The sequence below is a fragment of the Oenanthe melanoleuca genome, chromosome 2 (genome assembly GCF_029582105.1).
Source record: "Oenanthe melanoleuca isolate GR-GAL-2019-014 chromosome 2, OMel1.0, whole genome shotgun sequence".
NCBI classification, from domain to species: Eukaryota; Metazoa; Chordata; class Aves; order Passeriformes; family Muscicapidae; genus Oenanthe; species Oenanthe melanoleuca.
The window spans coordinates 71896991-71919806 of NC_079335.1; positions in this window are offsets into that span (position 1 = coordinate 71896991).

The following is a 22816-nucleotide window of genomic DNA, read 5'->3' on the forward strand; positions in this document are numbered from 1 at the left end:
TAATTTTTAAAAGGTGTATATTATAAAATCTTTATACATATGCTTAAGCTTGTAAATGAATACATTTAACCTGAATAATAATTGATGATTCAGTGGCCTTGATTATTATAAAATGGTTTTGCTTTAAAGTGGTTGTCGTGTTTTCATTTCTCTAAGGGACTAAAAAAGAATTTTAAAAAATCCTCAACAACCAAACCTCTATTTTTATGTTTTTAAATACTGATAGATTAGATTTCACTCCAGAATATTTTCCTCATCCTTATCAACAACCAGAACTTCTTTCTGAATCTTCACTTTTCAATCATGCAAAAGATATTCTCAAGAAAAAAATGTATATGAATTTCAGAGTAGTCATTTTGCCAAATATATGCAAAACATTATATGAAGTTAAACTATTCCTTTAAAGAAAAGTAATTGTGTTTGCCACAACAACTTGTAAATAAATAAATAATAAAAAATAAAAGACTAAGTGGATTTTGCTGTATTATTTCAGCCCTTTTTATAGTTAAGGAAAGTTTAAAATGGAAAAAAAACTTTGTGTAGGTCATTAAAAGTTACTCAGCTTAATTTTCATGCACAGACTTCTGCAGTAACTTTCCTCTGATTTTTCACTGATGCTGACAATTCAAATGCTCCTTTGTTACAAGCAGTATTTACAGCTGTTTTTATGAAGAGATGCACAATGTTAAGTGATAGAAACATTTATATCTTTTTCATAGCAAAAAGATTATTGTAGGTGTTTGGAACATAGATTCCAACTTCAGCTGAACTATTATTGATACTGAAAAGGAATGGGAGGCTGAGGCCAGTATGGCTGGGGGTTGTTTTTTAGTATTGCTGTTAAAAACTTCTGATTTCTCTTAACTGCTATCTTCTGTAGTCTGATTGTAGAATTGGGAACCAAGACTTCCACCTGTGCATCAAATATAATCCCTTAGGGCCAAGGAAAACCTCCTTAGCATTATGATTATTACAAGAAAGTGGCACCTGGTCATACAAGAGCAACTGGCCAATTGTTGCTATTCATCTTGCAAAGGCATTGGACAATGCCAGGAATGTTTTTTGTGGTAGAAGTTGAAGCAGCACAGCTGTTTTAATAAAGAGAAAGTAGATATGAGTGTCATAAACAAGGTACTGAAACAAGAAGGGCCTGTGCATGAGTAGTGATTAAGGCATGCATGGAAATCAAGGGTCAGCTTCTTTCAAAGGCTGCTGACTGTGGGCAAACCATTTACTTTGCTGATATCCCTTCTGGAATTTCTTCACAGAACTCTAAACAGAATTCTAAACAAATCCATGTGTATCCAATAATGTTGAACAGTTGAAATAATAAAAGGTGAAGACAGAATTTGAAGGGAATTACTTTGCAAGTAAGTGTAGGCCAGTATCAAATTAAGAAGAGTGGCTTATTTATTTGTTTGTTTGTTTGTTTGCTTTTTTGTTTGTTTGTTTATTGACCTTAGTGTTTCTGAAGTGTCTGCATTTTGCTTCATGACAGGGACTGTTATGTATCTCAAAATTGAGAGTGCCTGAGAGAAGAGAGACAAATTTTACAACACTGGTAGTGAAACAACTGCAAATTTACAAATTAAAGGCTGCCAGAAAGTCCTTGTACAGGTAAATTCATGAAATTAGCTGTGGAAGTCATTCTATGAACACATAAATTGTTCATATATGGGGCACCATCTTGCTGAGTGAATTGCCAGCATACATACCCTATACTCATGAGGGATAAGACTTGGTTCCCTGAGATGATCTTCTTAACCACAAAAATTATTATTATATCTTTAAAAGCTTTCCTTAAAAAAAAAAAAAAAATCACATATATATGGCATATCACCACAATAAAATATTCAATCTGGCACTGAAGATTACTGAGTCATTCTGATGGGATAAAATTAGGCAAGAAACTTCCTTTATTATATAGTTTATAGGTGTGAAATAGGAAATAATAATGCTCATTTTCCCTTATAATCCATTTTGAAATCTCATGTAAGATCACTGTCTAAAGTAGGAAAACCTTCTTCTTTGTGAAATCCTTTTCCCTTTCTGGAAAAATCTTGGCATTAATCAACACACTAATGCTCTGGCAATATGTGCAAGAATATAATTCAATTCTTTGTTGTACTGCATAAATCTCAGATGATGATTTAAGGCAGCTCAGAGGCATTTTCACTTTTCATTCTTCACATTCCCTTAATGCAGGTTCTTTCTGAGTAATTTCCATACTGTGTGGACTGTAAAACATACTGAAGTTTTGCTTGCAGTTGCCTAGATTTCCATTAGAAAGTCTGGCCAATGATACAGGCTTAGAAAACTACATCAAAGGATAAGAATATTAATATAAATTAAAATCTCTCCATAGATCATCCTCTAATTAAATATGATCCCATGATTTTCTTGTGGAAAAAGAAACAAAATTGAGGCCAATTCTCATTAAAACAGTAATTAGTTAATCTTTGACTAATGAACTTTAATATTTTTTATCTTCAATATTCAGTAAATCAGATAAATTTTTACAGTATCATGTAATGGTGTTTCTTCATAAAACCCAGTTAATATAAATATACAACATTGACACCAGTATTTAAGTCCATCATCCTGATAAATAGAAAATTTAGCAATTCAGCAATGCCAGAGTCAGGCTCCCTTCTGAATATTTCAAGTTTAGTCTACCATCCTGCTCAGAATGTTTAAAGTTTATTCATTGGCATACTCTGTGATTGCTGCTCATGCTTCCCCATTAGAAACACAAGGAAGAATGATCTTGCTGAACTAAATTCTTTTCCTGGACTGCAGGAAAAGTTGTAGTTTAAAGAGAAAACAAGGTATATATTACTGTTCTGAAATATAAGGCAAGATAGCCCTTCTGATAATACTTGATAAAAGAAAGCTACTTTTACAAAATGGTATTTAGTATTTAGTTAACTTATTTAGTATTTAGTTAACTTATTCTGCATTAATATTGATTGTAGACAGTTTCTAGAATCATAAATCAGTTCTGTAAATAAGATTCAGATAGAAGTTAAAAACATAAATACTGCTGCCAGGTTTTTTTTAAGAAATTGCTGGGAGAGGTAGGACTTTTTACTCTTTTTTGATGAAATTTCTGCTGAAACACTACTAAAAGGTAGTTTATAGCTGTTCAGCATACAGATGTGCATATTCAAATATATGACTGACAGACTGCTATATGAAGTGCATGTGACTTCCAAATATGATCTCTTTACTTTTTTTTTTTTTATTGTTACCAGATAAAATCTGGCACTCTATTCTATCTATAAAGGCCAAAGTTGCTGCGTGAAAAAAGACCATAAACATCCATCTTCCTTTTCTAAAACCAGCAATGGAAGAACTTTTGTCATACTGCCTCCAGGGTTTACTAGAATGATCATGGAAAATATGCCCTCACAGCAGCTATCATTTTGTTGCAATTTTTGCCCTTACCTGACGTTAAAAGGCTGATATTAAAAGGCTGAAGCAATACTTTTATATAGAGAAATCCTGATTTTTTTTTTAATGCTTTTTTATGTTTGTTCTTTGCTGACTACAGCATATAATATGAGTTAGTCCTGGGTTCCTTCTATTTCTTTTAATGATTTCCTTCTACTGCCAGCTGGAATCTGTTTTCTAATTTTCAGTTTGAACATATCCATAGCTGTCTTGATTATATTGGTCTGGTTGCAGTGTATTTCAATTCAAATATACATTTTCTTTGTTTGGTTTTAGACACACTAGTTAGACAAGAGAGTCTTCTGACCTGCTGAGAGCCATTAGGGAATCTGTCTAATTTATTTGCCTTTCTCTATACTTGTGTGCATTTAATTTCATTTTTTCCCCTTCCATGTGTAATCTGATTTTGCACAGAAACAAATTCCTGGTGTAACAAGGGGCTTATACTTTTGGGTTTTGTGGTGACATTGCCTTATCATGCAGATTCTGTGATGAAAACATGGACTCATTAGTCCCTTTCCTTTTACTTTGCATGTCACACTCCAATTACTTAATATCAGAAGCATGAGTGTGTCCAATTTCACTTCCTTTTTTCTAGTTATCAAGTTGTTCCTGCATGATAATCCATTGCCTGTCACCGTGATGATGCCTCCTAGCATTTTTATCAGATGTAATCAGCAAGCTCCTACTTTTATGACAAAATACTTAATGAAAACATTATTTACAGCAAAGCCAAGAGATGAAAAATAACTTTTCACTCACCACATAGGTTCTACACAAACTGCTAATTGGTTACTCCTTCATAAATACTTTGGCAAATATTTATAGGGTGCCTTTTCAAATGTTTTAATGCACTGCACTGGTCTCTTCTATGTCCCACTGACAGGACATTAATTTCTATATTTTAATCAAGGAAGAATTTTACTCTGAAAAGGTGATTTCTGACATCTACTTTTATCTTTTATGTTGCCCTTAGAGGTGCTCCTTGAATGGTCTTTCTTGTTTAATTGCCATTATCTCTCTGCAATTGTCACACTTCTTGAAGACAAACAATGTGTTCTATCCAGTTAGAATTTTTTAATGCAATTCAAAGTGTCAGCTTCTGCAAGACTTGAAAAATCTTTAGTGGACTGAAATTTCATATTCAAAAAATTCTTATTTGTTTTGCCAGCTTTTTAAAATTTATTTTAATGTCTTACTCTTGCTAAACTCCTTCCTAATAACCGAAATAAATGGGCAAGTTTGTATTACTGCAGCAATGGGTATAGGTTTTCTTTAAACAAGCAGACACTTGGCAATGTTCCTACCCACTTGAAAATCTTTAATAGGGTGCTTTTTATTTTACTTTTTTTAGCTGCAGTAGTGAAAAGCTTGCACTAAAGTAAATATAGACACTGAAAAGTAACTGTCACATATTCAACTAGTAACACACTGCACACAAAGGAAACAGAAATTCAGTTTCTGCGAGGACAACCTGCCAAATTCCATTGCATGCTTTTCTGGCAAAAAACTAACAGTTGTCACAAATACCCTTGGAGAGAGATACCCCAGGGACAAAGTAACACTTTTAAGTGAAAATCTTGCGTAAGTAACTAACCAGAATTTATACAGGGTAAGTCTACTGGATACTTTGAAAATATCAATATATTGGAAGTAATGTATTTTCCAGGTCTGTTAAAGAGTGAGCACTGCAACCCCTGTGCACCTGAGAGTTTTCTGCTCCTCTTGGATTTTCCTCAAAGTATTGGCTAGCTGGCTGATGGTACTTCAGCAAAATATGATCATCACTTCTCCAGAAAACACCAAGAAGTCTCTTCACTGTTAAATCACTATGAAAGATTTATGCCCCAATACAAGAAATAGGTTATTTTTTTCTATTATTTATTAATTTATTATTATTTTCTATTATTTTATTGACTTACTGCAGGTTGCCAAGAAAGGGGTGCTCACTGATATTTTTGAGTAATGGCTGCTCATTTCTTAGGGGGAATATGTCAGTCAAAGGCTCCTGAGGATGGGCTAGTATATGCCCTCTCCCAATCACCAGGGTTTTGCTTTGGAACTAGGTCAGCTGTTAGTCTGCACCACAGTGCTGGGCCAGCACTAGAAGTAATCTGGTACAGAGATATACCAAGGTTATTACTAAAGATACTGAAATTAGCTAAAATTGTAGATGTTTAATCTACTGCCAATATCAACACTCTAGAAGAGAGGCAAGTACCCATAAAACAAACTTGTGATATGTTTTTTAATTGCACATGACCATACTTGCTTACTTCTGGGGAAGTAAACTAGATGATGATATAAACTAGGGTTCTATACAGATTAGGTTTGGATTTAATATTTATGCAATAAATGAGTACAGCTACAAAAATGTTACTTATTCACTCAGCTCAGTTCTTTCACATTTTTTTTCCTAGTGCCTGAATTATAAGTTCTTGTTTTAACCATAGTGATATCATATTTGCAATAGAGTTTGTCTCTTCTGTCTAATAAAATATGAATAGTTAAGAAATTTTCTATTAAACATGAAGCACAGGCCATATGTGTTATACAAAAAAGATTAAGCACAATGACCATGAAAAAACATGAAAAAGTCAAATAGAAGAAGGGTGCCAGGAAAAAAAAACAATAAAGAAAACTAAAGAACACGGAGATAAGCTAGGATACATAGATGAACTCTTGAAATCAAGGCTTTTTTTTTTTTTCTGATAAAGGCATTTTTCTCATTTGCAGCATTTGTGACCCAAAGCAGACACAAATTTAAACATTAGTAAACTGTTAGTTGGAGTTATTCTCTACATTGAGAAGCAGCACAAAATACTGAGCAGACTGAACAAACAACAGACTGAAAAACTAAATTCAAAATTTCTTTGAAAAATTATATATGAAGTTTAATTTGTATTAGTTTTAGATCTTAAAAGTGATTCTTCTTACAAACAAAACTTATGCAAATCTCTTTTTGATACATCATTTTCTAAAATTTAGTGATGAAATGAGTAATTGTTCTCTCTACTTGAAGTTTGTAGTCTTGTTTTTATTTCGAAGAACAGAAGCCATTAATAACTTCAATCAGATTTTTTTAAGAATACATTAAAAATAGTGAGATAAGTAGTAGATGAAACTGTAACAAAAGCGCTTTTGTAAAAACAGCTGTAACTAACGTTTCCAGAACTGGCTGTCCTTAAGTATTGAACTTGCTTAACAGGTAAAGAGTAATTGGCTTTGGGTTTCACCATTTTTATACCTCTATTCCTGACTGACAAACAAAATATTAAATTATGAAAACTTACTCTGTTACACTTTACATATTTAATGATTTTAAGATTTTACACATTTAAATTGGTTGTACTACTATCTCTGTTCAATTTCATTAATTTTTTAGGACATATTAGAGGAATACAATGGTAATTTTCAGTCCTCCTTTAGATCTACTCCTGTATTTAATTATCATTCTTACTCTATCCTGGAGCAATGGAGCTCAGCATAAAATCTTTTGTTGACTTTAAAGAATGTTGAAATGGGTATTATAAATGAAGCAGCCTACCTAGAAATTTATTTCATTTTCCAGGATATAAGTATTTCTTGCAACATACCGATATATTTTCAAGGGTGTAGCAAAGATCATAATTCTTGCTCACCAGATGCTACCATAAGAATTTTTCACTCAAAAGAGAGAAAGAAAACATCATAACACTTTGGAAAATCAAGCAATTGTCTTTCTAAGTTGCACTTAGAGGCAACTTGGGTAAAATTATGAACATTAACCCACATAGAGGAGACTAAGCAATGAAAATCCAAAGGCAGAAATTGCTTCTGACCTGGCACTAGCTGCAAAGATGAGATTCTACAGAGAAGTGACTAAGCAACATATCATCATCAGCTCTCATCTTTATGATCTGTTCCCATGTTTCTCCTTAAAAACATTCTAACAGTATTTAGGCATGCAACCAGATAGCCTCAGGTAGCCCTGCACCTCTGAACTTGTAAGACAACACTAGTGCTCTGTTCCATCCACTAAACAGCATGAGTGGCCACCCCAGGTCATAGAGCTCTGCTGACATTGCTGCCAGATGAAGAATTGTTCATACCAGAGGATTAATACAATTATCATTTTGCAAAACCATTAGGCTATAAACAGTATCGAAGGAAAGGAATAAGAAACAACTCTTCATTGCTCCAAGGACTCATAAATTAATGAAGCAGGGCAATTATGCCAACTTTTCTCCTCCTTTGGAAAGTAGCACCAGATCCTTGGAGAGTCACTCATGACTGTGGGGTTGCCACCAAAGAGACACCCAGGACAGAAGAATGCATGCACCAAGGAGAGGGAATATATGTAAAAGGCTTGGGGGAAATTATTATCTATTTATGTTTCTTCTGGGGAAACCATGAATATGTGTGTAAAATACAGCATATAAACAGGAGCTTCTTCTGTACATAAGAGGTTCAAAAGATGGAGCTATTCCCCATACATCCAGAGCCATGATAAGAATGCCTGTTCACTGATACTAAAAGTATAGCTTCAGAGAATCTACTTTCTTGTTAGTTTTGGTAACCATATCACTTTAATCAGTACATTCAATATCAGGAATAGTGTGCCCTTTGGTAACTTTTAGACAAAAGGTTTAATCATAGAATCATAGAAAGGTCTGGGTTGAAAGGGTCTTCACAGATTGTTTGGTTCCACCCCCTCTGCCATGGGCAGGGACACCCACCACTAGACCAGGCTGTTGCAAGTCCCATCCAGCCTGGCCTTGAACACTTCCAAAGAGAGGCTATCCACAACTTCTCTGGGTAACCTGCCTCATTGCATCGCCAGCCTCACAGTAAGGAATTTTTTCCTCATATCCCATCCCAATGTACTCTATTCAGTTTAAAACTATTCCCCTTTCTACTACCACTACATGACCTTATAAAAAGGCTCTCTTCTGAGTTCATAATAGTTATATCATAAGAGAAAATTCTCTATTGAAAAGAAATTATTTTAATGATGGACAAAGCATTGCTAGTATAGAAATATCTCTGGCATGAGTGCTATAACTCCAGTCATAATGGGTCAGAAGTACCTCCAAGAAAAAATTACACCCATAAGATTATGAATTTGAGTTGATTTGAGAGTTTATTTTCTGAAACCTTTTTTGAGCTAGAGCACAGAACCATAAATATCTAACTACTTGTCATGACAGGAGGTTCCAATCCATCAAAATTCTTTGAGGTTAGGGACAGCACACTGTTTCAAAGGATATTGTAGAGTTAAAGAAAAAAAAATGTGTACTTCACAAATGTAAATGATCCTGAAAAGGTGTTATCTTTCCTACTTGGAGAGCTTTGGAACAGAGAATATAGATGCTATTAACTTTTGCTTAATTGCAGAAGGGAATAGAACACATCAAACTCATCAAACATATTTGAGGAATTCAGATTTAGTCACAGTATTATACATTATACAGCCATTAGTTCAACTTGAGGAATTATGAACTAGCAGAGCAGAAAACAGACAGCTTTTTCTGGGGTGAGCCAGAGTACAGGAAGCTTTTTGAGCAGAAGAGTCCCTTGTACCCAGTTAGTCCTCCCTCTGATACCACAGTTTCATATCTAGCACCACAAGAGATCAAACATTTACTAAATCATTCAAAGTCTGGCTTATAGGATATCAAAAATGTCAGAAAGTAAGGTGTTGATAGCAAAGCCAATCATGTGCAGTGAAGTGTTTTGAGAGCTATATGCTTAAAAAGAACATCTAGAAGGATGTGCCTTGAATTTGCCACATATGTAAATTTAAGAGGGGAAGGAAGAACCATGCAAGTGCAATGATGCAAGAAGACCTATCCAAAAGACACCTGAGGAAGAAGGTGGAGAGCTAAGCACAGAACTGCACATCTGTACTGTGTGGGTAATGAGACAAAACAAAAATAGTTTTCAGTGATGTTTCAGGAACAGACACATTGGTACAACATTATAGCTTGGCCAGAAAAAATAATGCTTGACCATCCCTGTGGAGCAAAAAGATTATCCCTATGGAGCACAACTACAGGTAACTGCAAAGTTCACTTCTTGGAAGGTAACTCAGTTTAGATAATATTTGATATTGAGGATATCTAAAAAAGAAATTTAAATGAATGTTATCCTCAGTGGCAATAAGTGTATACCTGTGCTACCATTTCAGTGCTCTTCACATTTTTCTTAGTGCTCATAAATATTAAACTCTAAAGCAGAAATAAGGCAAAGGCAAAGGATGTTTTGCATTCCAGTATTAAATCAGTCACTGTGGAAACTACTTGAGTAATGTTAGGGAGTATGTTAATAGCAATTCAGAGGGGACATCACATGTTCAATCTCTTCCTGTTAAAAGTAGTTGCAATATTATTGAAATCTCTGTGCCTGTAAGAGGGGTTGAATGTGTTGGTTCATAAGAATTGCATCACAACATCAATTAGGATTTGGAAGCAGATTTATTATATTTTTTGTTTATGTTTTCGTGGTGTTACACTTCATGAGTAATATTAAAGGTCAAAAATTTCAGGTAAAGTCACTGGAGTGTGTTAAATATGTCTGAACTGGAAAAGAACTGCAAATGTAATGTGAAACCTTTAGACAAAAATTCACTATGATTCAAAAGCAATATAATTTCAGGTAATTCTGTTAATTTGATGGGGCCATTCTCTGGACAATAAATTCCAGAGTCTTCGGGTCTTTTATCGGGATCTTTTGTTTAAAATAGTGTTTAGTTATTACAAACAGTTTTATTAAATAAATTCCTGTGAATTCATACTCAGCTTTTGACTGCAAATTACCATAAATTTTAAAACTCTCTTTTTCACATGATCAAAATCAAATTTTTCTGTCTAAGAGAGCAAATTAAAATTTTTCTTTCTCCTTTACATTTGGATAATGTTTAGTTCTTAATATGGTAATAAAGAAGAGGGGGGAAAGTATTTAGTGAAATAGGATAAATTATTAAAACATTCTGACCTTAATGAGAATTTTTTTGAAAAATCTCTTCTGGGAAAACCAGAAGTTGGCTCTACTTAAAAATGTAGCCTTTATGAATCCTAAGCTCAGAAAAAAAAGACCACTTTATAGCAGGCAAGAAAATGGGGAACTTATGAAGCTGATTGCATTGCATCTAGAATGCAATGAAAAATTCTCCAAACATTATTTCCCCTTCATCTTTTCATTAAATGAATTCTGTTTCTAGCTAATAAAATTAGTAATGATTAAGAATGCTCTAGCTTAAGCTATTTCAGGGATTTTAAAAAATAATTGCAGAATATTTATCTGAATTAGTATTAGTATAAAATTAAATTTCCAATTGTAGTTTAATTACTTTAAATGTGTATCTCTGGAATAAAAAGAATTTTGTCCTTCAGGTAAAAAAAAATTGGTAGAATCTTCAGGACTAATACAATGGAACAGATTTCTCTGAAATCCACTGCCAAAATAACAGGGTGGAAAAAGCTCAAGAAGGTTTCATAGTGGGGGTTTTATCTATTTTCTTCTGGATGATATGGAAGATTTATCTTGTTAATAGATTATTTGATCTCTGGCAATTGAAGTATACTTTGGAAAACCTGGAAATTCATATGCCTCAGCTTGTAAAATTAGAAATGCAGAGGTAAAATTTTCATCAGACTTGGAACAAACAGCTGGGTTCACAGTCTTCTCTAGCAGTGTATAGATCATTTTGAGAAAAGCAAGCAGAACAAAATAGTTTATTTTTGTGTAAGGTACTTCTCCAAGTGTTTACAGTACTACAGAAGTGTATTCAGCACAGCTGCTCCTCTCATCATTACATAATTTTTTTACATTTATGTCAAAAATTCTGTGCTTTTGACAAATGTTTTTTTCCTTAGCATCACATTGACTTGTTTAATAGTTGATCTCATGCTTACACACACATACACACACAAAATCTGGAACATGAGAGAAATTACACTCCTCCTGACAAGAATCTTATATAATAAACTCACTTAAAGTAAATTTGACTTTGGTACTAGGAAGAACAGCTACAGTACTGAGAGGCATTAGTGTAAGGCGTGACAGCTCCTACAGCCTAGGCAAGCCAGCTTTTTGGTTCTTTTGGTTCTGTAGTCAAAAGAAAGAGGTACTGTCTTTTTTCAACCCGTGGCAGGCACAGCCAGGCATGCATATCGACCTCCTGGCTGTAACCTACAAACAGCAATTGTGCTCTTTTGCTGACAAGACTAATTTAAGGAAAATCTGTGGACAGAGAGGTAAAAGAGAGAGCACCTTACTGTCCAGCACTGATAATCCAAAGGTTTTAGTGGACTGCCAAATCACTTGAGTTGGGAGTTTGCATCAGGGTCATAGGTCATCAAAAATAAAATTATTAACGTGGAAATTTTACATCTCTTGTGATTCTGACTTTGTACCTATTTCCACATCATGTTGTTCCTTAGAGAGAGGTTGGCCAGCTTTACAATCAGGAAGTTGCATCATCTCTTAAAATTTTGTGCTTCCACCAGAGCTAAATGAGGTTATACTCATTTAATTTTTCTGTGTCCTCTCCTCTATTAATACTGAATAGGAACAGAATACGATACATACTCCAGATTCATGTATTTTATTTCCAGCATAAATTTGATTTTTCAAGTATCCTTGTATTTGGTTTATAATACCCAAGTTTTGAAGCATAAAAATCAATTTATACTTGCTGCATGCTGCTTGATTTGTTAGTGAAGTACAGTTGTTGCATACTTGAATTAGCTAATAGAAATAAATGGTTTTGTACAGTTAGTCTCACCAGTACCACCTGCCAATGCATCTCCTGCAGTGCAAATCAGATATGCTAAGTGCTCAAGCAAGTGATTTCTCCCTGCATGTGTAAATTTACAACATGGCATTCCTAATAAAACTGCTGGCCAGTGGCATGTGCCATGAATGGCAGATAAATTGGTGGTGGTTTACAAGACTATCGTGTGCTGTTTTCTAAAAACTGGCTGTAAAGCAGCAAGGCTCTGCTGTGCAATTCTTTATTACAGGCTCTGTACATCTGCAGAGGTTTCTGTTCTGTGCAGTGAGCAGAAAGGCAGGCAGTCTCTGGATTATCAGCACTGGGTCATCAGCTGCTCATCTGACTGAGGAAATAAAAAGGCAGGGTGCTCTAAAGTGAAAAGAAATAGCTTTTGACAATCCACTGTTGTGGAACACCAAAAATCTGTCATTCATATGACTCCTATAAACTGACTCAAAAAGCTAATTAAATGCTCAAATGAGCCTTGAGTATTATATGGCTGGTCTTGAAACACATTTATCCTTCTGCTACATACTCCTGAAGTGCAAGACAGATAGATGGAAGCAGTGCCTACCCTTGCTGAAAACAGATTTTCACCTTATGTTGAAGGTCCAATAGTTATATGATTTTGTCCTGTTGCTTTACAGCATTATGGATTGCCCATCATTTTAAAAGATCATTTGATCCAGTCATTGTGCTCTTTGCACTCAGAAATGGCAATAATTTTCTATTTATTCCCTGAGACAGTCAATACTGAGTTAGCTGGTGACATCTTTTAATTCTATTCTATTTTGAAGTAGTGTATTTAAAACTTTTAACTACTGGAAACAAAAGGTATTTTCAGGTTTTTAAACCCACTAGCTAACACCAGAAAGATGAGATTGCTCACAGTGCATTTACTGATATGGCCATGAGATGACTGTGGTACTGTGAAGAGAATCCACCCGCATTAATTGTAGCTCAATTTGCCTTTATTTTATATTATTCAACAACATATAAAGGGTTAGAAATACATTTTATTCATGTGTTTAACTGAAATTCAATATTTTTGACAGTAAAAAAAGGAGAGAGAACATGACATTAATTTGGAAACAGACTTTGAGTGAGTGTGAACAGAGCTGAAAGGTTCCCCACTGCTATGTATAATTTCATAATGTACTGCTTACATTTCCTGTCTATTTTACACTTGCATCTTCTGATTATCATCCACATACAGTAAATTAAAACTGCAAAATTTCGGGTGTTATAAACAAATTGCATTTTGTTACTTCTTAAAAATTTTTACTTTTCCAAGGGACAGCCATCCTCCCCTATGCTGTAACACAGTAGACAAACACTGTTTGCAGCAGTAGAATTCCATGGTGGAAGAATGAGTAGGCAGCAGCTAATATCTGTGCTGTTCTTAAAAAGCCTTGGGTACACTCAGAGAAGAAAATTATCTGCCAAATTATTTTGCATATTTCTTTTCCCAGTTCTTTAACAGTTTACTGCTTCACATCTAGCCAAAGTCTCTGCAGAAAGCTTTTGAAATCATTTTGAATTGTGAAGTGCTTTCAGTAATATTGAAACCTTGGAACATCCTGGACAGTAGTTTTGTCAGATTGGAGACTGAAAATGCCATCATGCTGCAAAAGCATTTCATTATATTTGAATTGTTATAGCTTTTGAATGAAAGTCACAGTGCTACCTATAAAAGTCTGATTTTGTGAGAGATGGCAGCTCTTATTTTCATTGTCTGATTCTGCTGATTTTAACTTACTTGTGTTAGTTGTAAATTATAAGTTAAAAACAAAACAAAACAAAAACAACTGCAACAAAAACAAAACAGAAAAGGAGGTTCATTCCAGTTATTCCCAGTGAAGCAAAACCATTCAGAACACTCTCTTTTTTTATGACTGAGTACTCATAACTGTAAAGGTCAAAGGATTTGGAAGACTCAAAGGTAAAAATCCTGCAGTCAATTTCAAGACCTTGTCCCATTTGGTAATCTTATGCTCTCCTCACCTCTCCTCTCCTCTCCTCACCTCTCCTCTCCTCTCCTCTCCTCTCCTCTCCTCTCCTCTCCTCTCCTCTCCTCTCCTCTCCTCTCCTCTCCTCTCCTCTCCTCTCCTCTCCTCTCCTCTCCTCTCCTCTCCTCTCCTCTCCTCTCCTCTCCTCTCCTCTCCTCTCCTCTCCTCTCCTCTCCTCTCCTCTCCTCTCACTGCGTTTTAATCTACGTACAAGCAGATTAAAAGAATTTGATCTAATACTAATCATTATTTCTAAGACACAGATGTATTCACTCATGTAGAGCAACTATTTCTAACTATCATGAAGTGAATGCTACAATTTTAAAAATTGTATTATGACCTTGAAAACTTTCTGTAGGTAAATTTGTTGTCTGCAAATAACAACATATATTTCAGAAACAGAATGTGGATTGTTTATTTTAAATTATCTGTTTCTAGTTCATTTAGGGAAAAACCTTCAATCTACCAAGGAACTGTTGTGACATTATCTTATGTAAGAAAAAGGTTTTGAATCTCTGTTTTTTCAGAGTCATCTAACACAGTGGTAGAGATTGCAAGAAGCCATTTCAGAATAAAAATCATCTTTCTCTGATCTTGAGTAGTTTGCAAACTCAGTTTTTAATCCTCCTTTTATCATTTGCTGAACTTGAAAAAAGGTCTGTTTTTGCATTTAAGCACATTTCTTCTCCCTGAATTCTAAGGCAACTTCTGTAGAAGTAAAGGTTGCTTCAAACTGCCTACCTCCAACCACTCATGTGTATGTTGCAAACCAATGAAATCATGAAGAATGCACTGCTAGGTTGAGAGCATGCATCATTTTCTCAGGCATTTATATCTTCAATTCAGGATCTCTTTTAAAAAGAGGATGGAAATGTACTAAAAGCAGTCAGTGCTGGATTGACAAGATTATCCTGCTGGGTGATAATACAGATGATACCAAACCACCTATAACAGGCAAGTGAATAAGAAATTCTGATCTCTGTAAAGTGAAAACTCTCTAATGTTTGGAGACTAAGATATTTCAGCTGATAGAGCATGAAATTATCTACTGTGGAGGCAAAAACATTGTTCTTATATTGTGAGGTTTAATTAACTTTTGATTAATTTTTTTGACTCTTAAATTGAGCTATTTTAAATAATAACAACTTCAACTTAAATTTATGTGTTTACTTCATATGAACATTTTCCAGCTGCAACATTTCTAAAAGATACATTAGAGATTGTAATGTTTAAAAAATTCTGCCATAATTAATTTGCATGCACACACACATACACATATACAAATTTTAAATCCATTCCCTTTATCATAGCTTGAGCTTTTTCTTTAATAAAGTAATAAGGTTTATAGCATATTTAAACAGAGGAAAGAGTAATAATTTGAAGTCTGATGGATATCAGCCTGTAAAGATTTTGTAGGTATTAAATATTATGTTTGTGTTGAAGTGTTGCAAAATGCTTAGTGGGAAAATTAACTACTGAAATAAATTAAGCACTCTGCATAATACGTAAAACATTCAGTTTGCTAATGTTTTCCATAGAATTTTACTTTCAGCAATTTTTAGTACTGAAAATGAACTGCAGATATCCTTCCATTCTCTTATTTGCAATAAGGAGGAATTAAATAATGATAAAATAGAAAATTATACTGAAGCAGGAAGAAGGGGAGGAGAGAAGAAAAGGAGGAGAGGAGAGGAGAGGAGAGGAGAGGAGAGGAGAGGAGAGGAGAGGAGAGGAGAGGAGAGGAGAGGAGAGGAGAGGAGAGGAGAGGAGAGGAGAGGAGAGGAGAGGAGAGGAGAGGAGAGGAGAGGAGAGGAGAGGAGAGGAGAGGAGAGGAGAGGAGAGGAGAGGAGAGGAACATTTAATGATAAGTGCCTCACAAATTTGAGTTACCTCAGAGGTTTGAGAAATTTACTTGTATTTAGTAAAAAAAATAAGTGTGCTGATTTCTTCTTCTTCTTCTGTAGGAGGATAGGTAAAGACCGATAGCAGAAGGGTTTTTATTAACTCACCACATGAAACAAAGAAATTAATCAAAATTGTAAGAGAGAAGAAAAGTTTTAAACCAAAGGAGTCTTCTTCACAGTCCTTTTTTTATCTAGACACACAGTTTTACTTGAGATAGTATTTCTAAGGAAAAAGGCTATTGCATGAAATTACTTGGCTATCTATTATTCTATCATCTAAATGGAGCAAGAAGTTTTTGTCATCTTTATAAAAATGATCTCTTAGTCTTAGCTGTTATACATTGAGCATCACAGCCTATTTCCAGAGGCAGTTTTCTTAAAGAAAACCACATTGTGCACTTGTAGACAGAATGTGTTCTTCTCCCAAATGATGGAAAGGCTGCACCTTGGTGCTTTCTCTTTGCCTCTCAGAGGTTTGGAAAATGTTTGAGAGGTTTTTCTGTGGTCCCTCATTTAACAAGTTCATACAGTATCTAATCATGATCAACCTATGTAGTTTACCAGGGTAATGACACTTTGCTTCATGCAAAATGCATAAAAAAAAAATCTCAGAAAATATCAGTAAGTGTTCAGTATTTGCTTCCCCTATGCTAAATGCAATCACTTTAGATTTTAACAAGAGGATTTAATTTTTGCCCACCATCAAATTTCATTTGTCTATTTCTTTTCTTAATATGGCATCATACTTCTTTCAGTTTCTGTAGTCTCATTAGTATTACTACTTTCTAAGATTTACTCTGGTCTTTATCTTTGCATAGTTTCATCTAAGATATTCTGAAATTTTGACTTATTAACCATTGCTGCTAGCTGTACCTTGTTCCTGAGCATTAAACTACTTTCTTCTTCTTTTTGTCACCTTGCTTCTCTTTTCTGTCTTGACAGGGAACTTTTCATATTTACTCTTTTAACTGTCATTGCTGAAGACTTTTATACTCTTAATTTTCTCTTCTACTGAAGACGACAAGCTGGCATGTAATTTGCATGAACTTCTTTCAAAATCTCCTTCTGAACATGACAGTCTGCTGAGCTGCTGTCACAGGTAGAGTGTTAATACCCCTTCCCATTAAAGGCACAGACTGTGGAGGAAGGAGAAGAGGGCTGATGGGTCAGACTGGTGGTAAAGCTGCTCCCCTTATACTCCAAAGAAGTAGAATGCTTTGATACAGCTGTTGTCATGAATGGGTTTCTGCAAAATAAACGTTCAAAACAGGCAAATTATCTTTTCTTCCCAAATGTGACATCATTTGAGAGAATGACAAAATAGAAAACAGGTTTTCTAGGTAAGTGATAAGTTCTGGATATCAGGCTGCCTGTGCACTCAGGCACTGGTTGTGACACAGGGTCTTCAGAGCCAGTTATTGTGTCTGAGGTAATTGTGACTCATGAAAAGCTATTTTGGCTGCCAGTTCTACAAAAGAATAAGCTTTCATTGTGTAGCAGAAGACAATTCAGCTAAACATATTATTTTGCATTTTTTTGTGATATTAAAATCTGCAGTTGAACCAAGTGTGTTGTGTCGAGTATGTTGGATAGGGACTTTTCTTTCACCTAATTATGAGCCAGTCCAAAGCTTTTGTTGCATTTTATCCTTCGGTGAAGAAGGAAAACCCCAGGAGCTTTGGTGGGAAGAAGATGGTTTAATATGTTTGCACTCAGAAACGACCTTCTCTGACTTTTGCTTCTCTCAGGGTTGTGATGACTAAGGCAAGCCTGCATTTTGTTTCATTTTGGTTCTTTGAGCACAGATACACACATAATATCACTGTTTGGGTTAAGCAGGTAACTGCCATGCTCTGCTTATCACAATGTGCTGTCTTCTGCTGGTTTACAAGTCAGTTACTGTGATCTTATCATGTCCTTAATACAAGTTCAGAAAGAATATACAAAATATATTTCTTTTTTTTTTCACCTAATAATTCTCTGTCTTTGTGTGGTAAACTTTCACTGTGCAGATTCTACAATGTGTTTACTTTCCCCAAGGTGTTTTACTTAAGGCTCTTTTAAAACTAAAGGCCTTTTTTTTTCTGTTACTTCTTTGAAATGCACCAAATTGTCTCCATTCTCATTGAGTAATGAACTGTTAGGAGACACTGAATACAGCAGGATTGGGAAAAGAATAAGGAAAAAAAACCCTTAAAACTCAGAAGTTGAGAAAAAAAAAAAAACAGTTTAATAATTGAAAACAAGTATATACAGTAATACAACTACAAATTATAGTAATAAAAAAGTGAGGTGGAGACTGGATTCTTCCTCCATGCCTCCAGTGACCAGAGGGAAATGGCCCTAAACTGTGCAGGGGATATTAACACTAGATATTAGGAAAAAAAATTTCACTGTTGGGGTGGTCAGGGACTAAAATAGTTTGTCTGGGAAGGTAGTGGAGCCACCATCCCTTGAGAAGTTCAAGAGGCATCTGAACCTGGCACTGAGTGATCTGGTTTAGTGGTTTAGGGTTTACAGGTCTTGATGGTCTTGAAGACTTCTTCCAACCTTGATGATTCTAAGAATCAATTCTGTGATTCTATGACAAGCTCAAGAAGTTGGCCAATGAGAATCATACTAAATCTAAAACACAGAACTCTACCAGGTACTATGGGGAAATCTTACTGTATCCCAGCCATAACCTGCTGAGATAACATGCACAAATCTGCATAAGGATGGATAAGATGGTCAGGAACAATTTTAATTCCTAAAATGTTGTAGAATTCTTCCGAAACTTCATCCACATCATGCCTGACTCAATGTAAAAATAAAAATTATAATCTGCATAACTAATTTTCTTGCTATGTAGCTTACATAGATGAGAATTGTATTTTTGGTCACTCAAGGAACTTATCCTTTATTGCACAATATGTGGCATGTAAGACAGAAAATACTCCAAAACTTCTTTCTCTCTGTAAGTGAGCATTATATTTATAGAAAGGTTGTGGGATGAGAATTTTGAGGAGCAGCAGTCTTGGATTCAAAGTGATAGCACAGTGTGTAAGAGCAAAATTAATTCCATTATAGAGCAGAGCCTCAGTAAAAAAACTCAAAGCAGAATTTCATAAGGAAAAGACTGCAGACAAAGATAATGTAAAAGCATATAAATGCCAAATTATCCCTACAAACAATGCACTGCTGGCAGTCCACTAAACAGAGAAAGCAATAAACCTGATGGTAATTTCTGTTGCAGATTAATTCAGCCAGAAATTCCTACCTGCTCTCTATAATAAATAATGTGATTTGAGAAACATACTTTTCTTTAGTAAGATCCTGTTACTGTTTTTTCAACTTTTATAGGTTAGAATAGCCAGATTACAGATACATACAGAGATAAGTACTAACATTCAAAACAAAAAAAATTTGGCCTTTTTTATATCCTGGTTTTTTTCCTATACAAGGTGGGTTTCGCTGACAATGACTGTCTTTAGATTTGTGTCTGCAGTTCACAGTTTGCACATCATATGCCTCTGGGGACAGGTTCTTGCATGAATATTTAATGTTTCTCTTTACTTCTCTTTACCACCAAGATGTCTGATAGAAGACTACTTTTACTTTTGTGAGAGCCATGTCCTGGGGTATATCAGGAACAGCATCACAAGATAGCCAATGGAGAGGATTGTCTGCTCTTGTGTGGCCTCACCTTGAGTCCTGTGAACAGTTTTGGGTGTTAGGATATAAAAATGACATTAAGCTCTTAGAGAGCATCCTAAGGAGAGGCATGAGGAAGGTGAAGGGCCTCAAGAGAAAGCTGTTTGAGGAGTGGCTGAGGTCACTTGGTCTGTTCAGCCTGGAGAGACTGAGGGGAGACCTCACTGCAGTTACAATTTCCTGTAGCAGAAGCAGAGACACAGACAGTGATGTCTTCTCTTTGGTGACAAGTGACCAGACCCAAAGGAATGGCATAAAGAAATGTCAGGGGATATTTAGGTTAGCTATTGGGAAAGGTTCTTCTCCTAGAGGGTGTTTGGGCACTGGAACAGTTCCCAGGGCAGTGGTCACAACACTAAGCCTGACAGAGCTCAAAAAGCCTTTGGACAACTCTTTAAATCACATGGTGTGACTCTTGGGATTGTCCTGTGCAGGGCCAGAAGATGGACTTTGATGATTCTTGTGGGTCATTTGCTGCTCAGGATGTTCTATGATTGTGTGACTTGTTACTTACTAACATAATATTTTGAAAACAAAAATACATTCTTTTCAAGTCCTTTTTTGCATTTCTTTTCTGATTTTTGTTTAAAATACTTATTTACTTTCACTGGACTCATCAATCTCCACTTCTAAAATCTATTGTAATTCAGGTACTTTTCATTATCTCTGAATTATGATATTTTATGAATATACAGTGTTTCAGGATCTTAAATCAGTATGATTTTGTGGATCATTGATGCCAGTTTGGAAAATTATGAAAAAGGCATCACTTCATTAAATTGGATTACAGACCAAAGACAAAAGTTTGACTTAAATCTATCAGAGTACATTACATCAATCAAACATCAGGTTTCTGTGCTAGCATTACTGATCATATTTAAGTGCAGGTGGTGACACTTTTTGGGGAATGTTTAAGGAAAAGAGTGTTGTTCACCTAGTTACCTAGCAGGTTTTATTTCTGTTGCTTTCCACAAATCCCCAATCAAATCTGCAACTCAGAATTTGCATATATTTTTGCCTTGCTGATGTTTGCAGTTATACTCTACTATGGTAACTCCTACACAATTAGTTTGCATAGGGCTTTCTGCAGCCATTAAGCATCTTGACATCCACTGCCTGGAGACATCATCACCCTTAAAAAGATTTGCACTTAGATACAGCAATCAGATTGTACAGGATGAAATAATACAATACACTAGACCAAGTATTCCATTGTAAAATATATTTTAGATTTTGGTTCAGTCATGTATCATGAGGGTTCTCAGACAATCTCAACATTTTATAAGACTTAGCATAAAAATACCACTCCATGCATACACAAACTAATGCATGCATTAAAACATCATTTCAGACTTATGGAGAAAAAGGCATGTAGGACATGACACATGAGATTAATCTACTCTTCTACCAATTTAAACAGATAATTTGTCTACTCTAAATGAGAATTGATGCAAAATGGGCAGAAGATGGGCTTGGATTACTTTTCAGACTTGTGATTTCCCTTCCTGTATCTTTGTGTGGCCCTGTAATAAAAAAGGATGCCAATCCTAAATTTGCTTAGAATCAAACCAAGGGAAGATCCGATTTCTCACTCAGACCATCCAGAGCTGGTGTAGCTCTCTCTGTTAGGAAAAGGATTTCTATGGTTTTGAGAGCAAGGAGATATCAGCCTGCTTTGAATGGCTGCTCTTCTGAGACATTAAAACAAAGAAGAGAAAAAAGCTGTAATGGAAAAGATGTTCTCAGATCACTCCACTAGTAGAGCAGATATAAGGACAGGGCAACATTCAGTAAAAGCATTTTGAGGATAATCAGCCATATAAATGTTATGGACACCTGAAACTCCAGTGAATTCCATTTTCAAGGTCAGAACAGTGTGTTATACTTTTATAAACCCACATATCTTTGAGATAAAACATCATTACAATTTTCATCTTGAGATTGTAGACGTTATAAAGAAAGGTAATTTAATCAAGTCAGACATGTAAAATGCAATAAGCTATTTAAATGTGAATTTCAGGGACACACATACAAATTTCCTAGAGGTAAAAACACGTTATGCTATTATGTTGAAATTTGAAACAAATATATATATATACTTATCAATGGGGTGACATTTTATACTGAACAATATTAACTGTATAACAATTGCAAACATCTTAAACCATAAGCAGAGAATATACGAAGTAATGTGTTCTTTTTCTATGAGTAGAGATTTATAATTAAGTTGATGAATTGACAAACTTTAGAAAGCGGTATGTACAATCAGCTTTAATTGTTTCAAAATTATCAGAATTTGTCAATGTTGAAACTATCAAAACAACCTTGTAAAAATCAGTGATTGTTAGAAACTGCTCATGGTGCTTGTTTTGATTCACTTGCTAAATGACAACATCATCATATTTTAGCACTGATAGGACAAAACAGTTTTTGAAAGTGGAAGTCTAGAAGCTTAATTTTATATTCATTTAAATAATTGCAATCAGATCTGCAGTTTTTATTGTAGTTCTCAAAGACAAGGCAAAATAAAAGCATGAATGTTCAGGAATAAAATAGCTAGATTTTTGAACCAGAGATGACAGTTGGCTCAAAAAGATAATTTCATTTGTTATTTTGAGTATAATTATTGGGAATAAGTGTAAGTATGGATATTTATCTGTATTTTTAGTTCAACTCCTGCTTTCACAGCAACAGAAATTCTAAAGCTACTCAAAAATTTAATAAGCTAACATTCTTCATCTTGCATGCTTTACCCAAGTTTGTGCAGTGATATTCAGGAGCTCTTAGGTAGACTGTAGTATTAGTATAGGCTCTTTTATATATGATGCACATGGCATGGAGAAATTGACTGTTCTGCAACTGCTGTGCAAGATCTCCTGCTTGCAGGTTAGGACAGATTCTGTCCCCTGGTACTGAAGTTTAAGTTCCTTGACCTCTGGGTAGCACTCCTGGGCTTATTTTGTAATGTTGTGATTTCTTCTCACCATGGTCCCAAGGCT